General features: G+C 32.5%; 2 protein-coding genes across 7 annotated transcripts in view; one reads left to right on the top strand and one right to left on the bottom strand.

Moving 5' to 3' along the window:
* Positions 1 to 13,743, bottom strand: part of LOC124356129 (longitudinals lacking protein, isoforms A/B/D/L-like) — a 605,681-nt gene that overhangs the window by 301,906 nt on the left and 290,032 nt on the right. The window lies entirely within an intron of this gene.
* LOC124356131 (zinc finger protein 436-like) overlaps positions 1 to 13,743 on the top strand; it is a 235,532-nt gene that overhangs the window by 54,981 nt on the left and 166,808 nt on the right. The gene's annotated exons all lie outside the window — the stretch shown is intronic.

Below are 13,743 nucleotides of genomic sequence, written 5' to 3'. Positions count from 1 at the left end.
GTACCCGTCTCATTACTGTTTTTGGAGGAAATGAATTCCAAAATCAGAGAGGGACTTCTGTAATATCATACAAAATTTACCCCTACAGAAGATTAGAAGATTAAGAAATTTATAACGCATTAAAAAGACATATTTCTTAGAATGTTTAAAAAGTTTACTACAGTGGTGTTTGTATGGAAGACAAGGATTTGGATTTCACAGAAAATGTTTAAAAGCTGCAACTAGATAAGTCCTTTTATTTTCTGTATTTTCTTTAAAATGTAAATCTTTTAATGATATGTTGTGTTCTACATAATTTATGTATTTCCTGTATCTTCAGAATTCAAATAAATAAATTGGGTTAAAATATACCAAAACTCTCTCCCTTTACATACTATAACACTGCATTTTGTCTACCACAGAGATGGTAACCATAGACATGGAATAAATATGGTCAAGATGTAGTACAAACTCTCTCCCTTTACATACTATAACACTGCATTTTGTCTACCACAGAGATGGTAACCATAGACATGGAATAAATATGGTCAAGATGTAGTACAAACTCTCTCCTTTTACATACTAGAACACTGCATTTTGTCTACCACAGAGATGGTAACCATAGACATGGAATAAATATGGTCAAGATGTAGTACAAACTCTCTCCTTTTACATACTAGAACACTGCATTTTGTCTACCACAGAGATGGTAACCATAGACATGGAATAAATATGGTCAAGATGTAGTACAAACTCTCTCCTTTTACATACTAGAACACTGCATTTTGTCTACCACAGAGATGGTAACCATAGACATGGAATAAATATGGTCAAGATGTAGTACAAACTCTCTCCCTTTACATACTAGAACACTGCATTTTGTCTACCACAGAGATGGTAACCACAGACATGGAATAAATATGGTCAAGATGTAGTACAAACTCTCTCCTTTTACATACTAGAACACTGCATTTTGTCTACCACAGAGATGGTAACCACAGACATGGAATAAATATGGTCAAGATGTAGTACAAACTCTCTCCCTTTACATACTAGAACACTGCATTTTGTCTACCACAGAGATGGTAACCATAGACATGGAATAAATATGGTCAAGATGTAGTACAAACTCTCTCCCTTTACATACTAGGACACTGCATTTTGTCTACCACAGAGATGGTAACCATAGACATGGAATAAATATGGTCAAGATGTAGTACAAACTCTCTCCCTTTACATACTAGAACACTGCATTTTGTCTACCACAGAGATGGTAACCACAGACATGGAATAAATATGGTCAAGATGTAGTACAAACTCTCTCCCTTTACATACTAGAACACTGCATTTTGTCTACCACAGAGATGGTAACCATAGACATGGAATAAATATGGTCAAGATGTAGTACAAACTCTCTCCCTTTACATACTAGAACACTGCATTTTGTCTACCACAGAGATGGTAACCATAGACATGGAATAAATATGGTCAAGATGTAGTACAAACTCTCTCCCTTTACATACTAGAACACTGCATTTTGTCTACCACAGAGATGGTAACCATAGACATGGAATAAATATGGTCAAGATGTAGTACAAACTCTCTCCCTTTACATACTAGAACACTGCATTTTGTCTACCACAGAGATGGTAACCACAGACATGGAATAAATATGGTCAAGATGTAGTACAAACTCTCTCCCTTTACATACTAGAACACTGCATTTTGTCTACCACAGAGATGGTAACCACAGACATGGAATAAATATGGTCAAGATGTAGTACAAACTCTCTCCCTTTACATACTAGAACACTGCATTTTGTCTACCACAGAGATGGTAACCACAGACATGGAATAAATATGGTCAAGATGTAGTACAAACTCTCTCCCTTTACATACTAGAACACTGCATTTTGTCTACCACAGAGATGGTAACCATAGACATGGAATAAATATGGTCAAGATGTAGTACAAACTCTCTCCCTTTACATACTAGAACACTGCATTTTGTCTACCACAGAGATGGTAACCATAGACATGGAATAAATATGGTCAAGATGTAGTACAAACTCTCTCCCTTTACATACTAGAACACTGCATTTTGTCTACCACAGAGATGGTAACCATAGACATGGAATAAATATGGTCAAGATGTAGTACAAACTCTCTCCTTTTACATACTAGAACACTGCATTTTGTCTACCACAGAGATGGTAACCATAGACATGGAATAAATATGGTCAAGATGTAGTACAAACTCTCTCCCTTTACATACTAGAACACTGCATTTTGTCTACCACAGAGATGGTAACCATAGACATGGAATAAATATGGTCAAGATGTAGTACAAACTCTCTCCCTTTACATACTAGAACACTGCATTTTGTCTACCACAGAGATGGTAACCACAGACATGGAATAAATATGGTCAAGATGTAGTACAAACTCTCTCCCTTTACATACTAGAACACTGCATTTTGTCTACCACAGAGATGGTAACCATAGACATGGAATAAATATGGTCAAGATGTAGTACAAACTCTCTCCCTTTACATACTAGAACACTGCATTTTGTCTACCACAGAGATGGTAACCATAGACATGGAATAAATATGGTCAAGATGTAGTACAAACTCTCTCCCTTTACATACTAGAACACTGCATTTTGTCTACCACAGAGATGGTAACCATAGACATGGAATAAATATGGTCAAGATGTAGTACAAACTCTCTCCCTTTACATACTAGAACACTGCATTTTGTCTACCACAGAGATGGTAACCATAGACATGGAATAAATATGGTCAAGATGTAGTACAAACTCTCTCCCTTTACATACTATAACACTGCATTTTGTCTACCACAGAGATGGTAACCATAGACATGGAATAAATATGGTCAAGATGTAGTACAAACTCTCTCCCTTTACATACTATAACACTGCATTTTGTCTACCACAGAGATGGTAACCACAGACATGGAATAAATATGGTCAAGATGTAGTACAAACTCTCTCCCTTTACATACTAGAACACTGCATTTTGTCTACCACAGAGATGGTAACCATAGACATGGAATAAATATGGTCAAGATGTAGTACAAACTCTCTCCCTTTACATACTAGAACACTGCATTTTGTCTACCACAGAGATGGTAACCACAGACATGGAATAAATATGGTCAAGATGTAGTACAAACTCTCTCCCTTTACATACTAGAACACTGCATTTTGTCTACCACAGAGATGGTAACCATAGACATGGAATAAATATGGTCAAGATGTAGTACAAACTCTCTCCCTTTACATACTAGAACACTGCATTTTGTCTACCACAGAGATGGTAACCGTAGACATGGAATAAATATGGTCAAGATATAGTACAAACTCTCTCCCTTTACATACTAGAACACTGCATTTTGTCTACCACAGAGATGGTAACCATAGACATGGAATAAATATGGTCAAGATGTAGTACAAACTCTCTCCCTTTACATACTATAACACTGCATTTTGTCTACCACAGAGATGGTAACCACAGACATGGAATAAATATGGTCAAGATGTAGTACAAACTCTCTCCCTTTACATACTAGAACACTGCATTTTGTCTACCACAGAGATGGTAACCACAGACATGGAATAAATATGGTCAAGATGTAGTACAAACTCTCTCCCTTTACATACTAGAACACTGCATTTTGTCTACCACAGAGATGGTAACCATAGACATGGAATAAATATGGTCAAGATGTAGTACAAACTCTCTCCCTTTACATACTAGAACACTGCATTTTGTCTACCACAGAGATGGTAACCATAGACATGGAATAAATATGGTCAAGATGTAGTACAAACTCTCTCCTTTTACATACTAGAACACTGCATTTTGTCTACCACAGAGATGGTAACCATAGACATGGAATAAATGTGGTCAAGATGTAGTACAAACTCTCTCCCTTTACATACTAGAACACTGCATTTTGTCTACCACAGAGATGGTAACCATAGACATGGAATAAATATGGTCAAGATGTAGTACAAACTCTCTCCCTTTACATACTAGAACACTGCATTTTGTCTACCACAGAGATGGTAACCATAGACATGGAATAAATATGGTCAAGATGTAGTACAAACTCTCTCCCTTTACATACTAGAACACTGCATTTTGTCTACCACAGTTTATTAGATTTACATGTATCATACCATCCATATTTATTTATCACAATTTTAATTGCGTTTCAACAAAAAATAAACAAATTTCAAACAGAAATGTTGTAAAATGTGTGGTGTGTTTTTGACATATCTAAGTAAAATAAAATAAATGAAAATCCCCAGTTTGAAAACCAATTTTTTAAATGACTGTTTGTAAACGGTTTGTTATAAAACAATACTTTAAATTCAAAACTTTTTTTACAAGACCTTTTTTATGGTGTATAAAACGGCCTACCTATAAGCCAATTAAGAATTTTGAGATTTGGGAGTTTATTTTATCCAAAAATTAAAATTTTTGGGCTGGTTAAGATATTTTAAAATTATTATGGTATTGTTTAAAATATTGTTTTATAATTAAAAATCATATATTTGTTGTGTTTTTATATAACAATAATTATAGTTTGGTTCTTACAGATATACAGAAAAATACAAATTTCTGCGGGTTTCTGGCAGGCATTCTGAAATAAAGAAAGATAATTAAAAAATTTTCTTCAAAATACTCTGTAAAAAAACTTCAAAATGACGCACAACTTGACATGTTTTTACATTTTAAACTCTTGAGAACTGAACCTATGACCCTTGGTTTTTGGAATGATAATGTTTAAAAACTATTTTTTATTGTTGATTTAGGGGTGAAAATATTTTAAAACAAAGACTTAGGTATAACCATTTGTCTGCTAAACGAACCACACGGGTGGCCTGATCCACCCTGTATTATCCTCATAATTGTCAACAAACCTGTGTGTAAGCTAGTGCTTTATTATTTAGAGCTAGAAGCTGAGCAATCCTCTCACTGCATCTGAAATGATAGGATAGGTAAGAGTGGGGGTTGGGACCGGTTCTTGCACAGATCCCATGTTACATCCATCTCGTGGTGTGATAGTGGTACTATCTCTGTATGTACACTTTGCGTACAGAAAAATCTCAAGAAAATTAAAGATAAACTATCAAAATACGAATATAATGATACACCAGTCGCTAAGCTAAGTAACTTAAAAAAAATAATTCACTATTTAAGAGAAGTACTGTTTAGTGATTTTTACATTACTCACCAAAAAGTTAATATTTTAATGTGATATTTCCTTCTTTGTTAAGAAATGGCCTACACATGAATCGGGTTAAAAAAGATTCTATTTCAAAATGTTTAAAGTTGTCTTTTTCCCTTAACCTTGGTATCAGTGGTTCAAGTGTATCATGGGCTAAATTTGAGCCATTTCTGAGTTAGTTTTCTGTAACATGGCAGTGGTTGAAAGTCATTGTCAATTTACTTCAGCTTCAGTTTGATTTTTTAAAAGTACATTTTAACATACAAAGATTAAGTTATTATGTGTTTGCTGTTTTATGTATGATAAATCTAAACTAATGTTTTGTATTCCACCAGATTAGGTTTAACCAAAAAGTAATCCATTATCAATGAATAGATTTTTAAGGGTAATTTTCAATGTTACTATTTTTCTGTATAATTTCTGAATTGTTTATGAATCAGAAAGTGTATTTTCAAATTCAGAACTGAAGTAAAGTTTCATGAAAAAATATAAGTTTAAAAATTAATTTTATAATTAATCACAACAGTAAAATTATACTTAGACATGTTTGTGTAGTTATAACATTTTTTGTTTTTTACTCATGGCATTTTGGGAAAGGGAATGTATAGTGGAATTTTAATATGTTGTCTGTATTTTACATAATAACATTTTTAAATTAAATTTTTTGTCAAATTAAAATCTTTATTCATAGAATTGTAGTCTGACTTAAGATGTTTCATTGTAGATGGCGTTTTGAGCTACGAGCCTCTCTACCCATTCCAGTTGTGGGACGGTATTTTCCGAGAGGACGATGTAGAGTCGGAAGATGAATACGATGGTCTGCTGGCAAGTGTCGCGCTGGAGTGCCTCATAACAGAAGACGAAACACCGGCGGAGGTAACAAAGAAAAAGCGAGGCAGAAGAAAAAAGGGAGAGGAGAGGGAGGTACAAGAAAAACCGAAGAGGAAACGGTTGAATTTGGTAGAACCTGGGGGGCCTTTTTACTGCGATAGTCCTGGCTGCGGGAAGTTTTACTGTAGGAGACGCGAGTTGAACCGCCACAAACGCTACGGTTGTTTGACACCCCCACAGTTTCAGTGTCAATTCTGTCCGCTACGCACTGCGCAGAGGTACAACCTTACTACGCACATGCGCCTTAAACACGCAGACCAGTGTTTCATGGGTCACATTCCCATCTAACATTAGAGCGCAATAGGAAAATACTGCTTCGCAGTGGGATAGGTGTGTCGTGGAGCAGATGGAAGAGGTGGAGGGCAAGGGTATTAAGTGACCTGCGCACTCAGTTATACTACAAATCTGTTCCATTCTTCTTACCATCGCTTCCATTCTAGTCATAGGTTTCATTTAATGTTTTACTGGACAATCAGTAATGCTTTCATTTAAGCAGTCCGTTTTAACTCTTAAGAGGGTGAAGATTTATTTTATACTGTTGGAAACAAAGTTGCAAGTTATAACTTGTATAGCTGTGATGGTTAAATCGAGCAGTATGCGAATTACTGTTATTAGTACTGCTGTAAAACAACTGTTATAATTGTAAAATATAATGCAGGTATGGTTTTATATCAGTTTTACATTTCTACTACGGGGTGTAATTTATTTTACAATAAAAATTAAGTATTAAATAAACCTATGGCATTTATACAAATTTGTTTAGAGTTTGGATGTTTATATTGGTAGTGGGAAGGCACCACAAGACCTGTGTCTTAACCTAATTATTTATTTTAAAATAAGAATGAGATAAAAGCTACCAATTTATTATTACTATTTACCATAATGTGTAATTTGGTTTTTAAAGAGCCTTTGTTTCAATGTCTTTTATTTTGTCATCGTTCATTCTTGTAGTTTTAATTTATATTTTAGTGATGACATGAATATGTAGCAACATACTTCTGTGTAACTGAATATGTTTGCTTCTTGTTACTTGGTTCCTAGTTTATGATCTCATTTTAACATTATATTTAAGATAGTTTTGTTACTACTTTGTAATATTTTGCCAATATCTACTTGTATATTTTGTTTACCTACGTTACTAATATACTACTAATAATTACTTTTTTGTAGTTTGACATAGTTATAGATTCAATTAATATTACTTACAAAGATAGAATTTGACTATTCAAGGTTTTATTAATTTTTCTCCTTTACTTAAAAAACAACATGATTTGGGTTATTTACGTTATTGAATATTTTATTTTGTAACATATCACAAATTGATGTTACTTTCTTCCATATAAGACTGATTTTTTGATTTGGTAAATTGTATATATTTTGCAGCTGTGATAACCTTTTTTATAGATTTTAAGTAAGATAGCTTTAATGTTAAGTTTAATGACTTTTACTTGAGTTATGAAAATAAACCTCAATGTGCAATATAATTTATCCATTCAAACTTTCTGGTTAATTCATTTAAAAGGATAGATTTTCCACAGTACCAGTTTCTATTGAAAGGATATAATCAATTTATTTTAATGACATAGGTTTTTCTGACAATAGTACAATATTTGCAGTATAATAAATAAAATGTACAGTATATTTGTATATGCCGGCAGAAGAATAAATTGTTGTTCAGTTGTTTTGTGTTATTTTACCTTTTAGTTATGTTTATTCTATCTTTGAATTTGGAAATAATTAATGATCATTCCAACCAAATACAAGAGAATGGTGTACCCAATCAATACATTTCGAGTGTAAGTATTTGTGTGAAGTATTTCTTAAATGAGTAATTTGCAAAATTTGAGAGTAATAAAGGAATTAACAGGAACCCTTGCAACTTACAAAATAATTTAATTGGATAATTATTTTATTTCTTTTTGCAATAGTTATCACATATTATGTATAGCATAATTAAAAAAAAATATCTTTGGGGTGATTTTTTAATTTTAATTATGGGATCTTAATAAAATAATATTGCTTCACATAAATATAATATTAGTGTGCACTTAGACGACAACGATTTAAACGATGACGACGATTTTTTTTATGTGTGTGTGGACGATATATTAGGACTTAATATTCTGTTGGGATATACTCACATTAATGGCAAAGTGTAGTACTACTTTTCGAGAACTTAGCAAACTTTTTGACCTGATTGCATCTAACATACTCATCAATATATTTGTTTTAAATTTGACTGTACCCTTGTCTTTATACATGGCGTATACTTGTACTGCGTAGAATAATTGTAATAAAAGGAAAATATTTTTGCCGTGAATGTTATTTTATTTTTGTTAGTATTATATCAGTTCTCTTTTCGTTTGTTTTTGAAACCATGCTTAACTTGATTTATACTACAGCCCTGTTATAAAAAAATCCTTTTGCACTCACTTCATAAACATATCTGCCACGTTTTATTCTGCATGGCAGCTTGATGTGAAATTCAGCTGAAGCTTGAAGATATGTAACTTAAAAATCTTTATTGATGAGATTGGCGTGAGTGCATAAGATTCTTAATTAAAATAATCCAATTATTCTTTTTTGTCTTTAGTTTGTAATATTCATTTCTGTCAATGTGCTGAGTTTTTAAAATCTCAAAATACAACGAATTTTGTTATTTGATCGATTACAGTGAACAATTAGAAAATTTATGATTACCTCATTAATTTTCTGTAAGACATCACTAAAGCTGTTCGTCATTAAAATCCCAATAAGCGACACTACGTTGTGACCATTTTATCTTATTTTGGTAGACATGTCTACCTCTAGATCGTTTATCAGCTCTACTGAATCAATTTCTATTTATCCCGGAAAATAACTTCTTTTTCTCAAGTATTAACAAGTCAGTTTAGTTTCAAATAATCAGGCTGGGACTATGCAGTCTTGTAAATAAACTCTGGCATAAAGCAGCAAGTTTTGTAATCTTCATTGTTTTTTAAATGTCACTAAGTAATTAAAACAATAAAACATCACATTTTGCTTTCTTCATTACTTTTTAATACAAAAAGTTCAATTTTTAAATTTCTACTACAATTCATTTTGAAAATAAAAATATTCTTGAAATAAATTGTCTTTAACACTTCATCAGTAGTGTTGGTAATGCTTTTTTGCTTGGCAAACTTTGGGACCCATTTGTTCTATGTTTTATTTGTTGTGCATTTATATCTAATCTGTGTGGAGTTTATTTCTTTTATGTTTGTTTTGTATCCAAGGAAACAGAAAAAATAATAAAAATAATAGGCTGCCCTCTCACAAGGTACATCTCATCGGTGCTCTCAATTGAATGCGATGAGTTGAAATGTCACCCACCCAGGCATCTCTTCCTCTCAAACCTTTCTGGACTTTACTTCAAAAGGGTTCTTATCAAGCCCTCGAAGGGCTCATGCTGCGATTTGTTTAATCATTCGGGGAGGGGGGGAGAGAGATACACCAATGCACATTACCATTACTCTTGTAATTTCATTATCAGTATTTTGTTCATCTGTAGTGACACTGATTTAAGTCGTCTCACCAGCAAAATATTTTTGTCAAATAGAGTTTACTCGGGTAACTCTAGAAGAAGAAATAAAATGGCTATACAAGCTGCATTGGTACACAGTAGCAGATATAGTAATTTTTAGTTCTTAATTTGTGTTTCACTTACTCTCGTAGTGAATTATAAAATAATTTACTTACTTCACAAATGCCCTTGTGTCACCATGTTCTTTTCAAATACCTTCTGTCATTCCGCTGTTAATCCTTATTTTTAATGCGCTTTAAACGCATTAAGAAACCATTAGTTCATGCCTTTACCTTTTTCTTGTTCCATACTGCTGTATTGAAACAAGCATTGCTAATTCAATTCAGCACTGTAATTTTCTGCAAGAGTGTCTGCCCACCATCAGAACTTCACATAAGGTATGTTGTGCCACCTACGTACGTGAACAGTCTGTAGCCATAAGTGAACAAGCTGACAAAACAAAGTAGTTACTGATTTGATTGCATTCTCTATTATAGTCTTGCAAAGTAGATAACCAAAGTGTCAGCTAGAGTAATTGAGTAGTGTTGAATTAGCTTTAGGTGAGATGTCCTTGAGATGTAATATCTTACATCAGTTCTGTCACTTACAGTTTCAATATTAACAAAGACAAAGGTGTCTGTCAGTGCACACAGTACCTAAGTGTAATCAACAATCATTTCTGACTGATCCTTACACGTACACTTATTGTTTGAATTAAATAAGGATAACCATAACATATTTTATATGTTTGTATTTGATTGCTTCAAAAACAGTTGTAAATAAAATTAATATTTATTTTTATTTTGTAAAGCAAAAAGAAGATTAACATTATTAATTGTAAAATAAATATCTGTAAAATGTCTGATGATTAGTTTGTTGGGATTAAAACATTTCTTCAGTATGCACTAGAGAGGGTTTGTTCTATGAGTTTTGTAGAAAGTTGAATGTGACAATTTTGTGAAATAATTTTGCAAGTCTTAAAGTTATATGACTTTTTTAAGCGAATTCTGATATAACTGTGATTCTATTCTAAACAACCACAAAGAGAATTCTAATGATATAACAAATAAATTATATTTCTCATATTATCAATCAAATGAAAATGCTATATAATATTAGGAAACTGATTATCGGTAATTAATTAATCCCTATATTTTTGATACTACTCAGACTACCAATTCTTGTAAACAATACTTTATCAGTTTTGTCTGTACACATAGAATACTGTAACTTCAACCTATACTCTGAAAGAGAAATAATGAGTATCTTTATTTTAATAAAAAATCATGAAGAGGAGTTATCAATAGAAACACATTATATTTTGTAATCTTCATAAATAGAATTTAAAGTTGAGAATATAAAAAATATATTTCTAGAAGTTAAGAACATAGTGCACTGAGCAATGACACCTTATACATGGTATCGTAGAAGCTAATCGCTTGAATGGTGGTGGATGCATTAATTTTAATTAATTAAGAAAGACTCAGCTGATGTTACATATTGTTTTAATTATTTGTTTCTTTATTTTAAACGAACTTAAAATTAAAATAACCAATTGAACCATAATTTTGTTCCACAAAATCTGTGGAAAATTCTATAATTTCGATAGGGAATATATTTGGTTTTATTTATTATGTGTTAGTTTATCTTTTTTATTAGTTTAGATTTTTGTAAATTAAAGGAGACTTGACTAATGCTGCAAATAAATTGTTTTATCACACAACACTCAGATAAAAAAAACTTAAGTGTCAGTTTTAAAATTATTTGTATTTCAACAACATTATATTAATTATACAGGCGATTTTAGCACTGATATTTCAAGAGCTTCAATTAAGCATTAATTGGGGGAGTAGGTAATTCATTCCTGGAGATCAGTTGTAAGTTGAATTTCTGTTCCAGCAAAGAGATCATGTATGGTTGAAAAGTTAGAAGACATTGGGATACAACATAGTACTGCATACATTTCAGATCGTATACAGTACAGTGTATGATTCATAATCAAAGAGAATGAACAACTATTCCATCTGCTTAACATCTCCACTATCATTGATACATGTTTGGGGATCTTTAATTTTGCAGAGCTTGAAAGCAATTCATGTTCCACTAACTCATCTCATCTGTTCACATTGGAAAGTGAATGGATGTCAATTTCTATTAACTTTTACAATAATGATATGAAGTTTGCACAACTCATATAATTAGAGTAATATTTTGATTTTAGGGGTCATGAGATCAATTAAACAAAAGTAAACCAATGAATGTTTATTATTCCTTGCACGTATCTCTTCTTTTTATTAATTTGTTAGGGAATTGATATCGGTTTGTAACAGTTTCGTTAAAAAAATCATTACTGTTTGATTTTCCAATTTAGTTTATATTGTGTTAGTATTTGTAGAATTAAAGGCAGGGTTTATTTTATTTTTATTAAACATGTGTAATATTGAGAAATAAGTTTTTGAAATCCGTGGAGCATCTAAGAAATGTGCTGTTTGTGAAGAGCCCAATTCATGATGCAATTTTCACTTCCTTGTCACCATTGAACTGCTGATCACCAAGGGCATGGACATAAGATAATAGAGTCAAGCACTGATGAACCTGGGTGCTCCTTGGATGGATGACCTCTGAGCAATCTTGACCATGCAAGCAGCCCTATGTTTTGGTCATAGATGATGGTTTGCTAGTACTTCGAAGACATTAGTTACTAGTTTGTGTTAAAAAACTTATTAGCCCTTAATTTACCTGGTAAAAATCATACTTCCTTTACTTTGCTTTTAAATAAAAAAATAAGAAAAATTATGGGTTGGAAGTTCTGGATTGAACTGATTACCAAATGGACAATTTCAGCATGATATATGTTAACTACTGTCTTTTAAGTGGGAACAACTGGATCATCCTCCTTACTGATCAGACCTTGCTTTCAGTGATTTTCACTTTGTGTGCTTTGGTGATCAACAGTTCAACAATGTTGAAGAAGTAAACACTGCAGTCATGGACTAGGCTCTTGACAGACAGCATATATTTTGTTTAATGTCAAAATTGAGTCAATATTTTAGCGGTATGAAAATTGTTTTATCATAAATGGAACTAGCTTAGAACGTATATTTTCACATATTCAGTATTTTCTCTTCTTAAAAATTGGACTTACTTAAAAAATGTAATTCATAATAACATGAGAGTGATTGAAGTAGTCTAAATGCAGAGGAACTGATCTTTTGCTTTTGTTTCCTCACTGTTGAGTGGAAAGTAAGTTACTAATAATTTCAGTGGCTTTAGAGATGAGGATATGAGTAGAAATGGTGCCTTGACAAGCTGCACTCACAATAATCTCTGTGTGGGAATATGGTTTTAGAGGTCAACGAGAAACACACAGCCCAGAGGTACTCGTGTGACAACTGTGGCAAAACGTACAAGAATCAGCGATCAGTAATTGATCACAAGCGGATATTCTGTGGAAAGGAGCCGACGATGCTGTGTCCAATGTGTCCTAAGAAGTACTTCCGACCCTACGACCTCAATGTGCACATACGATACTCGCACAAACTGGCTGATCAACTCATTTAAAGGTAGGGAAGATTATTGTATAGAAACGGAATGATGAAAACTGAAAGATAAGGACATTTGTTAAGCTACATTACTCTTTCAGATGAGTAATGCTTTTATTCTCTTTTTTTTCAATGTTTATTGTTTATTCTGTGTATTGTCAGAAGAATTGTATAAAAATGTGACTTAATTTAGTTTAAAAAATATGCCAGTTAATTGTTGAATTTCATGGAATATAAAAATATTTGTGGGAAACTTCTTATTGCATATAAGTAGGTCAAACCACACTACCAAATAGGAGCACTCTCTTTGAAAGAATTGTGTCAGTAACCCAAATGTTTTGTATCTGTAACATATATGATTCATGTCATCTAAGAAAAGCTCAAAAATATATAACTGTAAGAATAATAGAACGTTGTTGGTCAATTAGGTGGAAAGACTGTTGTCAGTTATACTTTGAACACTTAATGTTAATTAATTTGGTGAACAATCAATAAGTAACATGTATCAGTTTTGTTTTATTCTGAAGT

Source organism: Homalodisca vitripennis, chromosome 2 (assembly GCF_021130785.1).
Source record: "Homalodisca vitripennis isolate AUS2020 chromosome 2, UT_GWSS_2.1, whole genome shotgun sequence".
NCBI lineage: Eukaryota > Metazoa > Arthropoda > Insecta > Hemiptera > Cicadellidae > Homalodisca > Homalodisca vitripennis.
This window is presented reverse-complemented; position numbering and strand designations above follow the sequence as displayed.